Source organism: Miniopterus schreibersii (assembly GCF_964146895.1).
Source record: "Miniopterus schreibersii genome assembly, chromosome: 2".
NCBI lineage: Eukaryota > Metazoa > Chordata > Mammalia > Chiroptera > Miniopteridae > Miniopterus > Miniopterus schreibersii.
Genome location: NC_138102.1, coordinates 67,550,469 through 67,574,069, shown reverse-complemented (window position 1 = coordinate 67,574,069; position 23,601 = coordinate 67,550,469).

Here is a 23,601-nt window from a genome sequence, read left to right as displayed (position 1 = left end):
AGGGCAAAAAAGCTGAAATTCACATTAGGTAGTCTGTATCTTTAACCATTGCTCTATATTGTGGCTTCATAAGGGTCCTAAGCACATTTTATACTTTTTGTGTTTCTACTAATTTTTAATTGTTTCTTGAAAAGTGAAAAATGAATTCTCAAACTTGTTATATAATTAGTTCAGCCACAATTCAACAGGTAAAGCCTGTTAATCTTTCAGACTCAGAGGAAAAGCTTATGGCCTTGGCAGAAATAAACAATGTGATTGGGAAGAATTATTTGTATGTCTGTTATTACTTTTGGGGCTTACCTAACACTTCACTATCATTATTAGAGAAACAGATATGTCCAATTTAATGTAACAAAGTTTATCAAATTGATGCTAAATACCAATGAATGATTTATTGTGTGTAATTCAACTTTTATGGTTTCTTTGGAAGCTCATTGATACCTTGTATTATTTTTACTGTTTTTTCAATTTAAAAATAGTTTTTACTATAATAAGAATGAAGGATGGCAGAACAAGAACAACTGTGTCAGAAGTAGTTGCTAATCTTTATTTCTTTACTTAGTTGCTTATTTAGTTTCTTGAAAAAGAATACCATCCTCACTAAAGCGTTTGTACCTTGTAATGCACTGGGCCATTTTAGCTTAAATCTGTATGAAATGCCAGTGCTGGGCGGCTCTCTGTTCTCAAAAGCAGGAAAATTTACTTATGACCTCCTCATAGGCCCTTCAGAAATATCTCTAACTTTTTCTTCCAGTACTCAAGTTAGTTCAAAATTCTTTAGGCACATTTTCCATTCTAACCAAAAAGAAAATAAATATAAAAGGAGTTTTCAATTTTAGGTTTTCCATTCCCCAAATTTTATTTTCATAGAGATTATGTTTTTGTTTTCTAATATGAACAAAGGAAAAGGCAGAGTTAAGCATAAGAATATTTTGGTGTATATCCCAGACATGCTTGACCAATAAATTAAAAAATCTAAGTAATTTTTTTTGTAATATGATTTATGATATAGAAGCAAGATAAGTCAGTAAGGCATATTGATCACTTCACTTTGCATGAAGTCTTTTTTTATCCTTTTAATTTTTTAAAAAACCTGTGCTTTTTAGAATATCTTCTTAAATATATAAAATGGAAATGAAGGCTAAAATATTTTTGAATATTTAAAATATCTAAGAAAGGATTTGGAAATTCATTAGTAGCTCTAAATGTGGATAACAAGGTGTATGTGATCAAAATAAGCAGACAGTGGTGAACTTTTAGCTCATGATTAAGAGTTTTTAACTTCTGTCCTTGAGTCTCACAATAAACATCTCATTTCTTTTCATCTTCCTAGATTTTGCTTCTTGAGCTCTTTTTTTTGTAAACACCAATCACTTGAAATTGAATATCCAGAAGATTAGCCATTTCAAGAGTCATATGTCCTGCCTTACTAAAATATGCTAATGTAGAAAATTATAAGGGATGTAGGTTTTAAAAAAATCTTCTGCTCTTTTCCATTCAAGGCAAATGTCACCACTAAATACTGAAGTATTATTGCAGGCATACTTTATATATATAGCAAACATTAAAAACTGTGATTTAGTTGATTTTTTTTCTTAGGCTCCAAGATTACTTCTAAAAATCATATAAGACTAACTCTCATTCACAACAGATTTATTAAGGACAAGTGAAATATTAAGTCCTTGGAAGTTATATTTTACATTAAAGGTAAATTAAAGCCATAAATTAAATTGTGCACAGATGAGCCCAGCCTTAGCAAACAGTAATCAGGTACTGTTTAATTTTCCTGTACTGAGTAGATAGATTCATCAGGACCCACTGAGTCTCTCTAGTAATTTTCCATATCCCCTGTTAGTCTGACATTTGCTTCATTGGAATCAGGTCTCCTTATAAACATAAGGCAAAAGGCATTCTTATTTTAAGGAGAAAGGATGGCATTGCCATACCAATATTTTAATCTAAACATATATATATATATCTGCTGTTCTCTATAATGACATACTTGGGAAGAAAAATATCCTTAAGATAGAAGTTGATTATAATAAAGCCAGCCCTCTCCTTAAATACTTTAATGATGAATAGAGTTTTGTGTATGAGTGTGCTTAAGTTTAAAATGTACAAAAATAGAAGACAATTAGCCCAAATTAAGTAAATTATTTTGTCAATAATTGATATCTTGAGCGTTACTGAGTGAAAAAGACATCAAAATAAAAGGTCATATAAAGTAAAAGGTGCAGTATATTAACAACAAATTATAGTCACAAAATTACAAATGCAGTTTAGGATGGGGCTAGTCAGGAGGGGGTTAATCCAAACTATAGCAAAGGAAGTCTTCAAACTGCCTTCACAACAGGGCTGCTGATTGTTCATTCCTTTCATCTCTTCTTGTGACCATGAACTCCTTTTAAAAAAAAAATAGTGGATTAACGTGGTTGGTAATTTGCAGTGTGTTCTTGAGACTACACAGGGTATAGACTGGCAAAGTTTCATGTGGTTTGCATAGTATCTTGTCTGGCAGGATGATCTACTGGAAAGCACATTTTGTTTCCACGCAACTCAGCCCCTTGGGAGTTATCATTTCTTCCATATCATTGTTGCAAATGCCTCCATAGCAACCTCCACCAAACTCTCTGCAGATGCTGTGGCAACCTCTACCAATGCGATCACTGTGCCTGCTGCACCTACAACCGCTACTGAAGCTGGAATTGCTGGCAAGCTACTATGTTGATAGCTTCTGGTATGAAATCCTCCACGGAATCTACTCCTCTTAGAATGTCCATGACTGCTATCCTTGTAGCGGTGTTTCTGTGCCGTATTTTCTAACCAAGATGGCACTTCTTGTTTAGCTTCCAGAAGAAAATCCAACAAATCCTTCATAATATTCATGTTCCTTTTGCTGAAGGGCAAGGAGGCGAGGCCAAGATTCCTGACAAATCCTGTACAGCAAATGTAATGTATGTATTCTTCAGTATTATTTGATAAGTCAAATTGATAACTTAATTCACATATGATATGTCCAGTCTTCTTGCTGCTACTGCTGTAGACTCTAGAATTGGGCTTTTACTTGAGAGAAACTGGTGAAGACCTCTGCTCTTTCTCTCACTGAGATTAGTCTTCATGGACACCAGTACAAGTGTATCATTCACAGAATAAGAAACCCTCCGGAGAACCTGCATGCTTTTTGGTCTCCACAAACACTAAGGTCAGTGAATCCTTGCCTGTTGCATTTAGGAGGTCAAGCAGAAATGACTGAGTCTTTCTGTGTGATGTTCTCGGAGGTAGGGCCAAATCTTTCTATAGCCAAAGAGATGTATTCCTGCAAGATATCATGAATGAACTTCCATATTTCTTTAGGAAGCAGTAATTATTATGGTGTGGTGAACTTCCTTTGGTGGCATAGTATCTTGTACATGTATTTTACTTATTTGAGATTCAAACCCCATATCTAACTTTGGGTCAGCTTTGTCCAACACCAAGTATTTGTAAAAGTCTAATCCAATATATTTTTTTCTTTCCATCATATCACCAAGTGTCTGGGAGAGGATACCAACAAGTGGCATCCATGTTCTAAATCTGCTGGCTAATATTAGCACCACCGTAAACACCTCACAGACTAACTCTAGATCTATATAAAAATTTTCTAGCTTCTTTATAGATTAGTACTGCTGATTATCTTGTTGGTGTTAATACCAAAGAGATTGGGTATTGTTTGCAGCACCCATAGCTTCCATTTTTCTTAATGGCCCTCAAGGTCTCACCTGGACTATATGAATAAGTCTGACTCAGGTGTGCAAGAAAAATGTTGCAGTTTTTCCAGATGCTGTTCGGACACAAACTACCAAGTGTCTTTTCTCTTTGATAGTAGGAGTAGCATGCTTTTGCGTTGGAATTGGGTGAGAATAACAAGGAACCTAAAACTTTCAGTATGTGGGGACAGTTGTTGCCTGTTGCCTTTATTGAAATATATTTCTCCACGTTAATCCCAGTGTTATCTCCAGAAAACAGTTCCTGTGCCAAGTGTTCGTTCACTTTATGAGAGTGCATCTAACCAATAATATTCATCTGATTTGTCACACCAGTGACTGTTTTCATCATGCTCAAATTCCCCAAGCCACCTAACACACTGCCGATGCTGTCATAGACACTTCAGCCATGACTATCAAACTTTCCCCTCCATCTTCTTCTGTAATCACTAAAGAAACTAGACTTTCCTTTATGAGTCACCATGAGACTCAAAACTGCTGTATACATTTTTATCTTTATTAGAACTCCACCCTGAACTGTCTTTACCATAGATACTTTTTGAAACTTTGCTGGCTTTACTTCCAGTGGTTAATTAGACAACCAGTCCCCTTATTACCACTGAATGGGAGGTGGATAGGTGAGGGAGTCTTCCTGAGATCTGCATAATGTCAAACTATCAAAACTATTTTCTTCACAGCCCCAGATTGAAAGCTTTATCCCTAGGTGCATATACTTTAAAATTATGATTTCTTAATCATTGTAATCATTTCCTCCCACTAAAAAATAAAAGTAAGGAAACTATTGGTTTCCTTGATAATGGCTATGCAGGTTTATTTGGATTAATATTGTTCATATATAATAGATTAGATTTATGCTGATAAAAAATTCTATACCACATGTAATTGCAGGGAGATTCTTACCCAAGGCAAGGTAAAAAAACAGAGAATCCTCTCCTACTTCAGGAAGGGGAGGAAATATAGTCTATTCTGGTCACAGGGCCTGCCTTAAGGGAAACTAGTGAAGCAGAACCTAACCTTCTGCGGTGTTATCAGAACTTAACTGACCTGGGACAAGAGAGAAATCCAACTCCAAACCACTCTGGCTAACAGGAAAAAAAAAATTAAAACACTTGTGAAGTTCATAGTCCAGAGGCCTGAACTCACTAAAAGATTGAGACATAATCATAGGACTACAGAATGCTTCCCCTGCCCCAATACCTCATCACCACATCACTAAAGGCCTGTTTACAGCAGTTGCTTTTGCTCAGACCATTGTGTCTGGATCAAAAAACATGTAAGACATACAGAAAAGAAAAAATGAAAGAAAGAAAGCAATTTAGAGGTAACAAGTATCAGATCCAAACATGACAAGGATGTTGGAAATATCAGAAAAAGAATTTAAAACAACTATGACTACTCTGCTAAGGGATCTTATGGATAAAATAGCACTCAAGAGCAGTGAAGTGATGTGAAGAGAGAGATGAAAACCCTAAGAGAGAACCAGGAAAAATGATAGATATAAAAAACCCTGTAACAGAAATGAAAATGCCTTTGATTAGCATATTAATAGACTGGACATAGCTGAAGAAAACTTTCCCAGCTTAAGCGTATCTCAATAGAAACCCTCAAACTGGAAAGCAAAGAGAAGAAAGATTAAACAAGATAGAACTGAATATCCAAGACTTATGGGACAACAATAAAATGCATAACATACACACAGTAAATATACTAAAAGGACAAGAAAGAGATAAAGAAACAAGAAATATTTAAAAAAAAAATGATGACCAAGAATTTTCTTAAATAAATGTCATACACCAATCCACATATTTAGGAAACCCAGACAGCATCAAGCAAGATTAATGCAAAACAAATATCAAAAAACTACATATAAGCAATCATTTTCAAATTGCAGAAAATCAGAGATAATGGAAAAAAGACCTGAATAGACACCGCACCACAGTAGATATGGAGATTTCAAATAAACATATAACAATATGCTCTACACCGTATGTCATCAGAAAAATGTATATTAAACACCTCTTAAAATGACAAAAATCTTAAACACTGATATGACAACACCAAATGGTGCCAAGGATGCGGAGCAACTGGAAATCTCAATCACTGCTGGCAGGGATGCAAAATGATAGAGCCACATAGGAAGACAGTTTGGCAGTTTCTTACAAAGGCATTTACTCAAAGTATGTGAAAACTGATGCACACACAAAAACCTGCATATGAATGTTTACAACAGCTTTATTCAAAACTGCCAAAACTTAGAAGCAACCAAGATGTCCTTGGCTGGGTGAACTGATAAATAAACTGTGGTACCTACAAACAATGGCATATTATTTGGTGTTAAAAAGAAATGATCTATTAGGTCATGAAAAGTCATGTAGGAACCTTTAATGCACATTCTAAGTGAAAGAAACCATTCTGAAAAGGCTACATACTGTGTGATTACAACTACATAATATTCTGAAAGCAAGTCTATGGAGACATTACATATTGGTCCAAACCCATAGCATGTGCAACACCGAGAGTGAACCCTAATGTAAACTATGGACTTTGGGTGACTATGATGTGTCATTGTCAGTTTATCAGTTGTAATAAATGTGCCAATCTGGTGAGGGAAGTTGATAATGGATGGGGGCTTTACATGTGTGGAGACAGGGGATATGTGGGGTATCTCTGCCTCCTCTCAATTTTGCTGAGCCTATAACTGCTCAAGAAAGTCCTTTAAAATAATAGTAATTATTATAATTCTGAAGCACATACATTTCTTTCTATATTCTACTGCCAATACAAAATAGGTTATATCATGCCCTCAAACTTAAGAATTAATATCATACTATAAAAGTTAAAAGGATAAAAGTAAATTTATTATGCTATTATATTAAAGCAATTGAAAATAACTTACAAATAAATTACCTTTAGTAAAATATGGAAATATGCATTTAAAAGTCACTTTTCCAAAATCATAACTACTTCTCTGTTATTATAATCACCTCCACTTAAAAAACCTCTGAACAGATTGACATATGTTGATGTCAAAAATAAATTGCTAGAAAGTGGAGCTAAGATTTAAGCTTTGGTTATATTTTGTTTCCATGTTTCACACTAGACTCTGTCCCTGTCGTCCATATTGCACTGAACCCTGGGAAGTTACTTGGATTCAATTGGTCATCCCAAAATATAACCAGTTTTCATAGCCTCTAGTTCAAAAATAAACAATGCCTTCTCTTCTAAAGTAAACGTTTATAGCTTTAAGTTTAGGTTTTAACTGGATATGATTCTGGGAATTGAAGTATGGAAACCGCTTTACTTTTAATATATGAACAGTATTTTACCAGATATCATTCACTAGTTGTCTCCTGTATATATGGAGTATAAACACTATAAGCTTTAAGTTAAAACACAATAGGCTCCCATGGAACAGAATTAATAAAAAATGAGTATTATTTGACTTCTGATACAGGTATCAAAAATAATTATGAGATCATGCCTATGAGGGCCTTTAGAAGTTAGACTTTAATAATTTGTTATTTTTAATAGCAGCACTATTGTAGAGAAAATAATAAAATGTTAAATTGTACAAGGAACAGAAATAGCATGATTTAAATTACAGTATTTTTGTGAGACTCTAAATTAATATACTCTGATTACATCTGGAATTTAATTAATTTATTTCATTAATTTCATCCCAATACATACATTACAAAAATGCCATTAATATAGCACTTTCATTTAGTTCACCGATTATTTATTGAGTGAAGTTTGATAATTGTGATCATATGTTAGGCACTAGAATTTTTACAATGAATGCCATGCTATTTCTCTCTCTTTTTTCCCCTTTTGTAGTAGTACAATCTATTGGGGAAGACATTACAATAAAATTGTCATTTAATTGCAGTATATAAAATACTATGCTATGTGGATGTAGACTATAAGTGGAAGATTAAAAATAAAGTGATCACAGTAGCATGTATGGGAAAAGAGACATAGATAATGCCTGTCAGTAGAACTGATACCTAGTCTCACTTTTCTATTGTCCTAGTGTGAAATCTTGAGCAAATAGTTTCAGTTGATCAAGTTCCTTTAATCATTAAATAATTGAACAATAGCTGAAACAGCTAATATTTCTTGGGAAGCTTCACTTTATATAAAAACTTACTCTGATTGTTCCCCAAAATATGAAGATCTTTTGAGAGATAAATAAAGCCTTATAGGTCGAACATAAGGGGAGCATAGCATCAAGGAATCCTATCATTGTGTTCTAACCCCTGCTAGTTAATGCACAAATTACAATACAATTTTCTAAGGCCCCAGATGAATAAAGAAGTGTAATTGTCTGAAACATGATTGAAAAATGGAAAAGGTAGGCATGAATTTTGTTATTTACATGAGGAAAACAACATTTTCTATTTTTAATTACATTTATACTAATTTCTCTTAAGGTAGCAACTCTCAATAAAATGTTAAAGACACTTTAAAGTGTGATTTCACAGTACAGAATCAGAGCACCCTGGATGATATTGATGCTGTTTCTGCTTTTGATCTAGGTGGGGGTGTTGTAACACAGGGCAAGGGCTGATAGGAGTGAGGTGCTGAAGTACTTCCACTGAAGCAAGGGAGATTGCAGAGTGAAACTATAACACTTCCTTCATCATAAATCAATTCTCTTTCATTGAAAGGGTAAAGATTCACTTATACTAGCAGAATTATTTAATATATTCATTGCAAAATATGCCTCAGGTAATAAATTAAAATGTATTTTCCCTTAAATGAATATCCCTTCCTTCTAAATGAAATTTTAAGTGTCACTGGCAAATCGTTGTTTGTTTTACATTTACTTACAATCATGAGGAAGGGAGAATGGCTGGGGTGTTAGATACGCTCACAAACATATTCAGTTCATTTGAAAGAAAACTTTTATTTTTCCAGAAGATATTAATGAAAAACTATTAACCAAAGTAGATAACCTTATGATAAGATAAATGAAATGTGGAATACACACAGAACCTAAGATGTACTTAATACATGAATGCCATACATTCTACATATTTCTGCACAAGTATATTTTTTACCCCAAAAGTGATTTTTATGAGTTATTTTTTCTCTACTGATATTACTAGAATTATTAGGACATAACAGCTATTAAACAGTAGCAAGCCACACAACGTCAAAACACAGAGTTCAGGAAACACTTATATTAACAATCAGTGAAGTCTCCTACTGCCTGCTGTTTAGGGAAGTTGGTCCTGGGGTGATGTAAACCATTAGACCTTGGAGAAAAGAAATGTCTAAGGAAATGTGCTCTTACCACAATAGGTAGCTAGTATATGTTCCATCTGGGTGACTTGGGCTGTGCAAATTAGCATGTGATCACAAACCAAGACTAAAATAAATTCAAGCCATGAGGGAAAGATATCAAACAGAGAAGATGAGAGAAAAGTAAAGAAGAACCCCTGTCTCTTTTTCCAATTGCTTTTCTATTAGCTTTTCAAAGGAATCTGTATTGGGTGAGAAAGATTTTTATTTTCTGATTTACAGATAGATTTTCTTATATATATGGGAAACAGTGGGGGGTGGGAAAAAACATGGCTCAAGATGGGATGAACAAGTCAACATATCTGAAAAGATTCAATGAATCAGAAAGAACTGTCTACTCTTAAACCACTTATAAACTTGGCTAAGTTAAATGTATCTAAAAGTAAAATAATTCTTTCTAATTAGGGAATATTTAATAACATCAAACACATTTAATTATCTATTACTTAAACTAAACTAAATATTAAGGACTTTATGATAGTATTTTTGATTAACTATTATGGGTCCTTGTGTTTTATTCTACATATACCCTAAATGTGTGTAAATCACACATACATACATATGGTTTGGAGATGGAGACTGATTACACTACACAAGCACCAGGAAGGTATAAAAAGGTTTTTTACTCACATAATAAGGTTTTCTAAGGAGACTAGTGCTGACTACAAAGCAGGTACAGAAATGGTTTACTAAAGCAGGAAAAAAGACTTTCTGGGAATCTGAAGTGGTTAAGGGATGAGATTGCGGTGAGGATTTTCTGCGAGGGCTGGGGTTGTGTGGTCAGGACTTCCCGTGAGTGCCAAAGGGAGCAGCACTCAGGCTTTCTTTTTTCTTTTTCTTTTTTTAAAATATATCTTTATTGATTTCAGAGAGAGAAGAGAGAGGGAGAGAGAGAGACAGAAACATCAATGATGAAAAAGTCTTCATCCATTAGGTGCCTCCTGCACGCTCCTGACTGGGGATGGAGCCCACAACCCGGGCATGTGCCCTGACCTGGAATCAAAATAGGTTGATGTTAAACGGCCGAGCCACGCCCGGCCAGGCAGGCTTTCTTATCAGCTTGCCCAGATATGCTCTTTTTCTTTGATCCCATTTCATATTTCTCTTTGTGCATTATTTGTCCTTCTGGTTTTTTGTTTGTTTGTTTTAGAAAAACTATTTTAGTTGTTGTCCTAGAATTTACAATATGTGTGTTCAAATAATGTATGTGCACCATCACATCTTACTATAACACTTTACGTGCAGTTACTGTTAGGAGCTCAGCTGAGCTGGGTGAGAGAAATATAAGTTTTCAGATGTCAGAGTAGCCAATTCAAGCAACAAGCCAGGAAAAAAAAAAAAAAGTTAAATATTTAATCACTTACTGCAATGGGAAATCAGCAAGAAGCTAAAACCAAGGAAGCCCAACTCTCCAGTTTCCCATTTTCCTCCATGGAACAGCACACGCGTGCATGGGAAGATGCAGATGCCAGTGTTGCCTCACTGTTGAGAGAGGGACCAGACAAAAAGACTCTGGCACTTTTAGGCACCCTGAGGTTGGGGAGGACTGGAGGGAAGGGATAGGAGTGGAAAGGTATAGGCACTGAGTCAGAACGGGGGAAAGTGTCTTCATGGATTCCTGGCCCCTTCACACCCCCATAAGGAAGATCTCTGCCCATGGCCTCAGGTAAAGCAACTTCAGAATGAATCTGCTGGGGCTAGAAATCTAAATATGTTAAGAGCATGGATGTCCAGGGGGCCTAAGACCTTGACTGCAACTCTCTTCAGAGGCTGCAAAGTATGGGCTGTGCACCAAGTCTGGTGTGGGGCGGGTGGAATTTCCCCGTGAGGCAAGACAGGTAAATTGTAATTGCCTATAGTCAGACCTGAAAAACCACACATAGTTTTGTTGTTGTTGCTGTTTGTTTGTTTGGGGGATAGTGCTTTTTTTTTTTTTTTTTTAATTTATCTTTATTGTTGAAAATATTACAGATGTCCCCTTTTTCCCCACTGGCCCCTCCATCCCACGCCCACTCCCCGCCCCAGGCTTTCGCCACACTATTGTCTGTGTCCATAGGTTATGCATACATGCATATAAATTCTTTGGTTAATCTCTTCCCACCCACCACCCACTCCCACCTTCCCTCTGAAATTTGTCAGTCTGTTCCATATTTCTATGTCACTTGGATCTATTTTGTTCATCAGTTTATTATATCCTTTTAATCAAGAAACAAACTCCTCCGTTGCCTTTAAGAAGTATAATCGATTCCTTCCTCCCATACCTATGACATCACTGTAATTTATATCAATTGTCCACAGGTTATACATACCTGATAAATACTGTTATTAGATTGTTTTAAACAAGCAATTGTTTTTTATATCAACAAAAAATGAGAAACATAAAATATTTTATTTTGTTTTCATTTATACCTTTGTAACCACCTACTTTATGTAGTTCAAAAAGTTTCTGATCTATATCTTTTTTTTCCTCTCTGAAGAACTTTTAACATTTCTTTCAGAGAAAGTCTGCTAGAAATGACAACTCTTTTTTCTCTCTCAGCCTTTATTCTTCCTTCAATTTCAAAAGATAATTTCACTGAATGTAAATTGCATATAGATTTCTAGGTGCGGTTTTTTTTTTTGCTTTTAACACTTGAAATGTTTCAGCTTCCCCCCTTTTTGCATGGTTGGTTGATGGTAAGTCTGCTGAAATTCTTATCTCTTGTTTCTCTATATGTAAGAGATTTTTTTTTACTCTTTCTTAAAATTTTCTTCTCTTTCTCCCCTGCAGTTTGAATAGAAACCTAGTTTTTTTGTTTGTTTTCACTTTGTTACTGTTATCGTTAATCTTGCTTGAGGTTCTCTGAGATTTTTGAATTTAGGGTTTAGTGCCTGTTATTAATTTAGTAAACTACTTGGACATATTACTTCAAATATTTCTTCTACCTTTTCTCTTCCTTTGCTTTCTAGTATACCAGCTGTTAGATGGGCCAGGTACAGAAACCCAGGTACAGAAACTAGGGTACAGAGACTCACCAGGGCAGGAAGCCCCAGATGCCTAACAAGGGGAGAAACTGGGAAAATAAGATTTTTGTCCCCAGAGGAACCCATCCTACCCTAGCCTATTGCTCCCCTGAGCTTTCCTCCCTAAAGATAACATCTAGGCCTCAGTTGTATTTCAGCTCCAGGCCCATACAAGCAACAAAATCAGATAAGCAGCACCTCGTGGGTGACTCAGGATCAGCTGCATTGACTAATGTCCTCCTGCCCTGGCACCGAGCAATCAGTGGAGACCACGACCCTGAAAGAGCTCACCTGGGAAGCTGATGAATGTTCTATTAAGACACTCCCTTGAGACCACCCCTAAGATTTCCACTTGCAAGAAAGAGATAAATACGTTCAGGACAAAGGACACAGTGTGCACCCCTGCCAGGGGAGCACACTAGCACCATCTCCATCCCCCTAACCTGTCTCCAAGGCCCTCTTCTTTCTCTCCAGCTTCTCAGGGAGCCAAAGCAGCACAGCCTGGGCTCTCCTCTCGTTGCTTCTATGCTCTTTTTTGTTTCACTGTCCTGAATATATTTTTGCTGCCATCGTGGACCCAGTACCCTTTTGCTCAGAGCTGTGTAGCCCTTCCCTGTGGATTTCCCATCTCCTTTCCCCTTCCTTTAAAAAAATTCAATCTTTCTTTATTCACCCATCTGAGATGGCCATTTAGCCTGCCCTTGCACCACTAACCTTAACCTTTCACCAATTATTTGTTCTTGGGTGTTCCTTTTTTTTTTCTTCTTTTAAATTCATATTTCTCTTTTGGGAAGTTTCTATTGATCTTTCTTCAAGTTCATTGATTTTTTTCTCAGCTGTGTAAAGTGTATTAAGGAACGTGTCCCAGGCGTTGTTCAGTTATAGTACCGTATTTTTAACTTCTAGAGTTTTGTTTTCATTCTTTCTTCGAGATTTCATCTCTCTCTTAGGTTATTTACATAGCCTAGCACATTGTTACTTTTTCCCTTTGGGCCCTTCTCACAGTAATTGTAAATCTCCTTTCTGATAATGCCCACATGTGTCATGTCTGAGTCTGGTTTTGATAGTTGCTTTACTTCTTTAGAATGTCTTTTTCTTACCTTTTTGCATGCCTTGCAATTTTTATTGAAGCTGGTGTTTTATGTGAAATAATAGGTACTGAAATAAATAGGCCTTCACTGTGAGGACTTGTGTTAATCTGACTAGGAGTTGGGGTATGTTGGTGTACACTGTAGGCATAAGTATGATAGACATCAAATTTCTTTAGTGTCCTTAATTTTCTCAACTTATGGTGTGTTTTTTTAACTTTTACACTATTACTGATGTCCCCAATTTCTCTCCCCTTTGCTTTTCTTTGTACAGCTCCTAAGAGAGAGTATGATTTTTGACATTTCTCTTGGTTGTAATTTGTGTTTAGAACCCTGGAGGCTTCTGGTTTGGTGGTAGGAGATAAGGAAGGGAGTATTCTATAATTCCGTGATTTTGTCTCAATCTTTTCATGGACTATTTCTTGGGGTTTCACTTTCATAAGTGTTACTGTTCCTCCCCCAAGGGTATAAGATTTTTGTCCCTCAGACATCAATCCCTTTCTTAAAAAGAGAACTCAAGTCTATCTTCTGAAACCCTGTCTTCTGCTGACATTCCCCCCCCCCCCCCCCCAGCCTTTGGTAAAACAAGAAGACTGGAGCTGGGGCAGAATTCCTTTTTTCAAGTTGGGGTAAGACTTTAGAATTTCTTTCTGGGGATTTTATTCCCCCTTAAGATTAGAAGTTTAATAAGGAAAAGAGTTTAGGCGGTTTTCCAGATTTCTGCCCCCCGCTTCACCCTGACCAAGACAATGCAGTACCCTTTCTCAGATCCCCGCATGAGAAACTACTGAGAATCCTTACATAAAATGCTACATATCTAAGGCAGTCCACTTATGATAGTGGACCCCAGAAGTTCCTCACTTTCACAGTATTCTAAACTCAGCCCACAGAAATTCTATAAAATAACCATATTAGTTTTCCTATCATCCTATTGATTCTAGCAGCTTCTGCTGCACATGATAAAATCTCAGGATCTGTATCTCTCTGGGTGTGCCTATCTTTCAAGATGTCAGTATAGTGGTTTGTTCAGCTATGTCAGTTATCCGATGGGCCTTAGAAAAGCCAAAGGGTTTCAGATTGTATAGCTTTTCCTTGTCATAAGAACAATGACATCTTAGATCTGATACTGGCAGCCCTGTAAAGCAGCTTTTGATTCAGATCTCCAAACAGATTCAACCAATGCTGACCCAATAAGAATTGTACATCATGCAGTACACACTCCACTGCATACACCAGGAAATGTGCTTTTAGTCAATTTAATAGAAGTCTTTGAGAATGGGTTGTCTTTCGCACCATTTTTCCCAGGGGGGAAAAATTATTTTAGTTATAGTTTTTGTATTCTTTTTTAATTTAAAGTACAGTATTTTACCTACATAACGTTAATAGTACATGGCTTAGGAAATTACCATTATAAGATACATTGTCCATATGGGAAAAATATGTTGCAGGCTTTTTATAAGTAATGATAAACAAGTCTTAGAATACAACTAGGCAATAAATTACAGCCTGCCTTTAGAGGATAGATATAACTGAAATCTGAAGAAAGTGCTTGAGCTTAATCTTAGCATAAAAATTTATAAGAAAAAAGTACTTACTTAAAATGTGCTTTTGACACATTGTGATAATTGCCTGTTTTATCTCCTAATGTCACTTATTTATTTTAAAATTTAGTAATTTTTATAGATATTGAACATGGAGGTACATTGTTTGAAGTAAGAGCTGTACTTGTCTGAGGCTTCAGTTATTTCAGAGAAATCAATAAAATTTACCGTGGTTAAGGGGAGAGGGAAAAGAAAACACGAATCAATTGTATTATACTGATATGAATACCTAAATCTAAAGGGAAAAATAAATACATATTCAGGAAAATCCAAAATATATTAGCCATAGGGACTCCCTTTACTCACAAATAAAATCTGATTTCCATCTATATTTCACAATATAACAAATACCTCTCCATTCAAAATGAATTTCAGAGTTTTACAATATACCTTATGCTGAAGAGTAAACAGAAGATAATCCTTACAGTATAAAGAAAAGCTTTCACCAAAATAGTTTTGCGGAGTTATATACATAATAGACCTGGGTGAATTTATTGTTTGATTCATATAATCATCACTGTCAGATTCCATGAAATAGCACGCATGACAAATGGCAAGCACAAGCTCCCTGATGCTTTCTTCTTGTAGTCTGAGATGGGCTGTTGTTTTTAGTGATGTGCTTCTTATAAATACTTCCAATTCTCTCTGTGTTCTCTTCACCAACTTTAATAGTATATAAGGACACTTGCTTGATAAGTTTCAGCAACTTTTGATTTGGGGTAATTATAGCTACCATTAGAGATAATTATAAAATGGGTTTATTTCTTCCTGACCCAAACTTTCATGAAGTGTATCCCAAATATGCCTGAGGCATGTCTCTCAGAAAAGACTGGGTTCTTGAATATAGGCAGAGAAAGGATATTAACAAATCTACCCCTCAAAAAAAGAAAACAGCCTATATGTCCTTATAACCTCCACAACTGTTCTCTAAAATTGTTTATTTCTTGTAATTCTTAAGTTTTATTTTTTAAGTTTATTGATATATGATTTACAGACAAAAGGAATCATGCTTTTTAGGTATATGGTTTGGTGAGCTCTGGCAAATTTATACAATAAGGTAACCAATACCAACATCAGTAGAGAATGTTACCACAAACTCAAAAAAAAAAATCTCTTTTATCTTTAACAGTCAGTACCCTTCCCCTTTCCTAAGACTGTGGTCTCCACTAACTACCTTTCCATCATTGTAGTTTTGCTTTTCCAAGACTCATATAAAGAGAAACAAATAGCATCATTTTCTCATTTCCCTTTCTTTGACCACACATAACTTTTAAGACCTCCCCATTTTTGGGGGGGGGTGGAGGGGCGGTTGAATTTGGCAGTTCATGATGAACATTATTTCTTTTTATAAATGTACCACAATATGTTTTTATTTCCTTTTTTACTGAATTTATTGGGGTGCCACTGGTTAATAAAATCATACAGTTTTCAGGTGCACAATTCTGCAGCACATCATTTGTACACTGTGTGGTGTATTTACCACCCCAAGTCAAGCCTCTAATCATCACCATTTATCCCCCCCATACCCTCCCCTCCCTACCCTACCCCTCACTCCCAGCAATCACTACACTGTTGTCTGTATATGTAAGTTTTTTTTTCTCTTTTTGTTTCTTTTTGCTTAATTCTTCTGCCTCCCAACTCAGTTCCACCCCCACCCCCAATAGCTGTCAGCCTGTTCTCTATGATTCTGTTTCTATTTTGCTTGTTAGTTTATACTGTTTATTAGATTCCACACATGAGTGAAATTATAGGGTACTTGTCTTTCTCTGACTGGCTTATTTCACTTAGCATAATGCTCTCCTGGTCCGTCCATGCTGTGCAAAAGGTAAGATTTCCTTCTTTCTTATGGCTGAGTAGTATTACCTTGTGTAAATGTCCCACAGCTTTTTTATTCACTTATTTTCTGATGGGCACTTGGGCTGCTTCAAAATCTTAGCTATTGTGAATAATGCTGTAATGAACATAGGGATGCATATATTCTTTAAAATTAGTGTTTCAGGTTTCTTCAGATAAATTCCCAGTGGAATCACTGGCTAGTAAAGCAGTTCCATTTTTAATTTTTTGAGATCACTCCATACTGCTTTCCACAGTGGCTGAACCAGTCTGCATTCCCACCAACAGTGCACAGGGTTCCCTTTTCTCCACACCCTCACCAACACTTGTTTGTTGATTTATTGATGATAGTCATTCTGACAGGTGTGAGGTAACATATTATTGTGGTTTTAATTTGCATTTCTCTGATAATTAGTAAAATTGAGCATCTTTACATATCTCTATTGGCCATCTTTGGAAAACTCTGTTCAGGACCTTTGTTCATTTTTTATTAGATTATTTATTTGGTGTTGAATTTTATAAGTTTTTTATAAATTTTGTGTATTAACCCCTTGTTAGATATATCATAGGCAAATATATTATTTCTTTCAGTGTGTTGTCTTTTAATTTTGTTGATGGTTTACTTTGCAGTGCAATTTTTTTTTTTTTTTTTTTTTTAGTTTGATGTAATGCCATTTGTTTTGTCTGTTTGTTTGTTTGTTTGTTTTTAAATCCTCACTGGAGGATATGTTTGCATTGATTTTTTTAGAGAGAAGAAAGGAGAGAGAAACATCAGTGTGAGAGGGAAACATCAGTAGCCTGCCTCCCATAACCTGACCCCCTGACCAGAATTGAATTGGTGACCTCTTAGTGCTTGGGAGGACTCTCAATCCACTGAGACACACTGGCTGGGCATCAATAAGCAGGAAATTTTAACCATGATGAAACCTAATACATTTTTTTTTTGGTTTATGATATTTGTGCTTAAGAAATTATTGCCTAACCCAGAATGACACATATTGGCCTATGTTTCTGATAGAAAGTTATGATTTTTTTGCCCTTAGTATTGGACCATGATCCACTTTGAATTATTTTTTTAAAGGTATGACATAAAGGTCAGGGACCAGTTATTTTCATCTAGATATCCATTTTTTCTAGCACTGTTTTCTAAAAAGATTTCCCCTTCTTTATTGTATTAACTTGGCAAATTTATCAAAAATCAGTTGACCATATATGTTTGCCTGTTGTTTCTGTTTGTTTGTTGTTGTTTTTTCCTTTTGGTCCCTTTATGCTATTGCATTGATCTATATATGTATCTATAATCCAATACACTGACTTAATTAAGGCAGCTTTATAGCATGTCTTAAATTCTAATGAAATCTTCAACTTTTAATTTTTCCTTTTTTTATACTATTCTAGGTCTTTGGATTTTTATAAACATTTTAATATCAGCTTGTCAATTGTACAAAATGTAAAACTTCAGGAATATTAATGGAGATTACACTGAATCTTTAGATCAATATGAGGAAAATATTTTAAGATTAATTCTCCCATTCTGTTTACCTCTGTATTTTGTTCTGCTCTAATTATTCTTATAAATGTTTTGTAGTTTTTATCAAATACATTTTTATTTTGTAATGTTTAAGCTTAGATAATTGATTTAAATGCTTTTTTTACTGTGTCATTCAAGTATTTAATTCCATGAATTTTCAGTTAGAAATGACGATAACTGCAACTCACAAATAGTTATATTTTGTTTTCATGTTTCTTCATTTTGAATATTTTCTGTTTTGTTTGTTATTTCTTCTTTGACTCAGAGGGAATTTTTAAATTTATTGATGATTTCAAGATGCATTTTCATTATTAATTTCTAGTTTAATTTTTGTGGTCAATATGTTTTTATATGATTAAAATTATTTTAAATGTGGTGAAGTTTTTTGATGGTCTATTTTTATGAAGGTCATAGATGCCCATGAAAATAATACATATTCTACTAGTAAGTTGATAGTGTTGTTCAGATCATCTGTATCATTTTTATATTCTCTCTATTTGTTCTATCAGTTTTTAAGACAAGATTTTGAAGTATCCAGTTATAAGTGTGAATTTGTTCTCTCTGTTCTGTGTTTTATGTATCCTAAGCTCTCTTGTTAGTATTATGGGAAAGGGGACCTGGCCCTGAGCAGGTTTGCTTAGGGCCAGCCAATGGTGTGTGGGTTCTTGACTTTGTGCAGGAAAAATTTCACAGCATGAGTACAGAAGAATATGAGGGAACATTTATTAAAACTGGGGACAGTAAAACAAGAAAGGGCTTAGCATAGAAGAAGCAACAGAAGAGCCCAGGCTGGGCTCTCCTAGCTCTCTGGGAAGTTAGAGAAAAGGGGGCCTTAGAGTCAGGTTCAGGGCAATAGCTTGCAACAAGCTGCTCTTGCCCATTGCTTCCAAGGTTGCAAGTCTTGTGAGGTCCCTTAGAGTTTAGGAGATGCATGCCTATGGGTGAAGAATTGGGGGAAAGGAAATGGCTATTGCGGGAAGGGTGGTGCTTCCCAGAGGTGGAGCACATGCTGGGTTCTTTGTCTTGAGGCTTTATCTCTTTCTTTCTGGCAGGAACCTTAGGGGAGGTCTCAGGGGAGGGTTTTAGCAGAATATTTGTCTAGGTGTGTTCCTCCAGGGTCATGGTTTTCACTGATTGATCAGTGTCAGGGCAGGGGTTCATGAGTCAAAGCAGCTGGTCCTGGTGTAGCCCACCTGGTTTTGCTGCTTCTCTGGGTCTGGAGCTGAAATACAACTGAGGCCTAGATGTTATTTCTAGGGAAGTGACCTTCTGTATCTGCTGTAAATTGCTCTGCTATTTTGTTCAGCCCTCTGCTTCATTTTCCCTGTTTCACTTGTCCTGGCTTACTGGCCTGTCTCATTAGGGGCATATACCTTATAGATGGCTATTTCTTTTTGATATATTCACCCTTTTTCATTATATAATGCCCTTTGTTACCTCTATTACAAAACTACACTCATCTGCTGTTAAAACAGACTCTAGCTCTCTATTGGTTAAGACTTTTGTTTTGTGCCTTTTTAGTATGTTTTTCCTTTTTACATTTAAAGTGGTTTTCTTGCAGAGAACACAAAGTTGAACTTCTTTTTATCTAATACCATTGTCAGTGAAGGTAGCTAGCTATTGATATGAGGAAGATAGCTAGTTATTAATATAAGAAAGAAAACAAAAGGGAACTAAATCATCTTAATAAACTAGGAAACAGAAGCAGGTAACAGAGCAAAATTCCACCTAGTTTGCTGGTGAATAGACTCATTCACACACTCCAGGGAACTGCCACAGAGGAGACTTAATGGGACAGGAAATCTCCCTGGGGAAGGGAGGAAATCATGTGCAATAGGAACTAGATGATGTAATGAAGCTTTTGGACATGCTCAGTGGAAGTCAGAGTGATGAAACAGAGGGGCAGGGCCCAGCCTGGGAACAACTGAAAAGGTAACGTGATTGGACAGAAGACATAAAACTCCAATAGAATTTACTGAGAGGAAGGCACAATCCAGGCCCCGGGAAAGTTAGGAATTTGAATTGGATGCTTTGAATGGTTCTTTGTTCTTTGCCCGAACCAAGGAGATATATGGAGAATTAACAACAGCCTATGTCAGTGCTTTAGTGCCTACCTACTTTCCACATCCCTGAGGTTGTATTAATTCCCTTTAATTTACAATTATATCTTGCCCTTACATTTAAACTTCTCCACACGTGTGCCTTTGAAATTCTTTTTTCAAGTCACCGCAAAAGAACTTCATCACTTTCACCAGCAACACCACAACTTTAATCAACGTAATTAGTTAAATTAAATTGATGTAATTATTGTTCTATTTATATTGCAGTTGTTTTATGGGCTCTATCTGTTCTTTCTTGATTTTTATTTTTAATTATTTATTTAGGATTATTCCAGAATTTATTTATTTTTTTGAACAGTATCATTTATCTCTACAATTGGTTTATATGATAGCTTTTTTTGGGTGGTTTCTCCAGTGTTTATACTATACATACATAACTTCTCATAGCTTATCCTTAAATAATATTTTACCATGTCTGATATAAGATTCTTACAACAATATGCTTCCATTTTTTCTTCTTATGCTTAGTACAAATTCTGTTATGCTTTTCTTTTTACAGAAATAAATAGAAGTAAACATTTTATTTGTTTTCCATTCTACAATTCATTGTTATTTCTTTCTCAATTATATTTCAAATTGATATTTATAAAGTCTTTTGCATTTACCTAAAGTTTTATTATTTCCATGTTCTTCTTTTTTATTCCTCCAACATCTAGATTTCCATCTATTATCATATTCTATCAACTAAAATAATGTTCTTTAAAATTTCTTTTAACATAATTTTTCTGGACATAAATTATCACAACTTCAATTTGTTTTTAAAAACTTCTTTATTTTTCTTTTCCAATGGAAATTATTTTAACAGAGTATACAATTTTGGTTTGGTTGTTTTCTTTTATTTATTTATTTATTTCATTACTTTCACATTACTACTCCATTGTTGTGGAATTACATGTTTTCTGAAGAGAAGACTACTGTAACTAATTTTGTTTTTGTCTGTTTTATGATTCTTATTTCTCCTATTCCATTGAGGATTTTCTTTATATCTCTGCTTATCTACAATTTAACTATGATATTATCTATGTTTTATTTCTATGTTTTATCTTTTCTAAGCATCTTGGTCTAGCTTTGTTTTCTTTCTCTTGTTTTTTGTTGTTGTTTGGGGGGAGGGGTTCTTTTTTCCCCCCATTATTTAATTTTGGAACACTCTTAGCCATTGTCTCTTCAATCATTGTTTTTTGTCTTATGATAGTCTCCTGATGCTTGGTACTGAGTGTTTGACTTGTAACATTCTGTTTTCCTTGTCAGATTTCAGGCTTAGTGTGGCTTTGTACATTCTGCAGATTCTAATTTTTACTGTAGGAGGCAGTTCCTTCTATATGTTGGATTATGCAGTGGAGAATCCCAATTCTCTCACAGCAGTAGCAAATATTTATTTTGTGTTGTAAGAGTATTACCTGAAGGGAGATTTCCTCCCACCCTCTTGGGTCATTTTGTTTGTTTGCTTGCTTGTTTTAACTTATTTCCCAGAAGAAATAGATCATTTTATGAACACTGGAGATTGGAGGGTTTATCATCCCCATCTTAGCACATTAAAGATTTTGCTACATATAATTCAGGAATCACATAAGAAGTAGAATTTTGCTCATGCCCCCATAAGCAGGCAGCAAATCATTTGTACTCCTCTACTACTTAAGGTCCTCTCTTCTGTCTCTTGCTCTAATCTTTCTGATAAGCTCCAAGTGAAGGCCCATGGAAAAGACTTATGAGGAATAGCCAACTTCCCTTCTCTCTGGTGTGAGAGGGTCTCAGCAATTCCAAAATGACACAAACCTCATACCTGACATTTAAGAATTTATTAAAATATTTCTGATGAACTTTTTTTATCCACCTGGATGATTCCACCCTTTTTCTTCTTCCTGTGTTTATCCAATTGTGAAATTGTCCACATATCCTCTCTCTTGTAATGACTATCACACTTTGGAATTCAGTTTAATTATATGCCTGTGACTTCAGCTTTCTGATAGGCTCAAAATATTACTTTGAAAATAATTTGTTCTTTTCTCATTATTGATATGGCAGCAAAATTGTCTTGTGGAGAACATTCTAAGTAGAAATACAACTTCTCATGTCAGGTTTCATGCTTTGGGCATCTGCTATATTACAAATAATCTTTTATGACTACTATAAAATTGCATGTGGGTGACAAAGAAAATGCACAGAAACATACACATATATAAGTAGTATAGATGCAAAATTTGCCTTTGTTTATACACATATAGAGTTTATCTTAAATTCATTGTGACAAGCAGAGAAAAAACTTCAAAAATTTGTATTGAATATCCATTCTATTTATAAGCATCCCTTTGCTATTGATCATTCCCTTGCTATTACTATCCTGGCATAGTGCCAAAATCCATGAAATTAAGTTTTACACAATGAAACTTATTAGAAATATTCCTTAGTAATTTTATAATTTTATACTGTAGTTGAAGGAATACAAGTTCATACAACCTACCCTTCTCTTTTCACATGTTTCTTAGGTCTCACATTGTTTTAAGATTATGACAGAGAAAATGCTTAAATGTTATGGCTCCTCCATACATAATAATACAAATTCTATGTAGGCAACATTTCTTAAAAATCTATATTCCTTCTCTTATTTCATTATCTCACTGTAAAATATCAGACTTAAAGTATATATGTTACTATGTGCTCTCATAACGATAATTTAATGTTCAGCACTCTAAGAGAAAATAAAAGTCAGATATCTAGTAAGTCAACTGTTGTTATTTCAAGGTCATGCAAATGAAATAATAAGAAATTTAAAAAGTTAAACATGATTTATTGATATATCAAATAAGTTATATACTAATTAATACCATTTAAACTTAAAAATCAGATTAACTCTTTGTGGAAGTATATTCAAGACCTCTGACTAGCAGACACTTTGCACTAACTCATGTTGAGCAGTAATTTTTCTGCTGAATTTACCCATGATTAAAAAGATGGTAGAGCTATATGGTTAATAGTGGGGAAATTCAGCATCAGTAATAAAATTCTGGTCTGCATATTTTTAGTAATTCATTTTACTAAAATAATCAATTTATTATCTATTAAGATAATAGAATTTCTGTGTTTTGTAGTTTAAAGGAAACCTAATTACAGAATAAGTCAACTAATTGTCACTATCACAAAAGTATAATTTTAATCTTCAAGTCATGGGCATAAAAACATAAGAGATAAGATAGATAAATACATACAGACATAGGGAGATACATAGAAAGAAAGAAATATATCCCTACTTGTCTCTTACATTTCATTCCATTTTGAATCAATAGTAGATAAATTTCAACCACTTTACATTGTTTTCATCTAATACTAAGACTTTATTCTTGAAGAATATTGTGTATA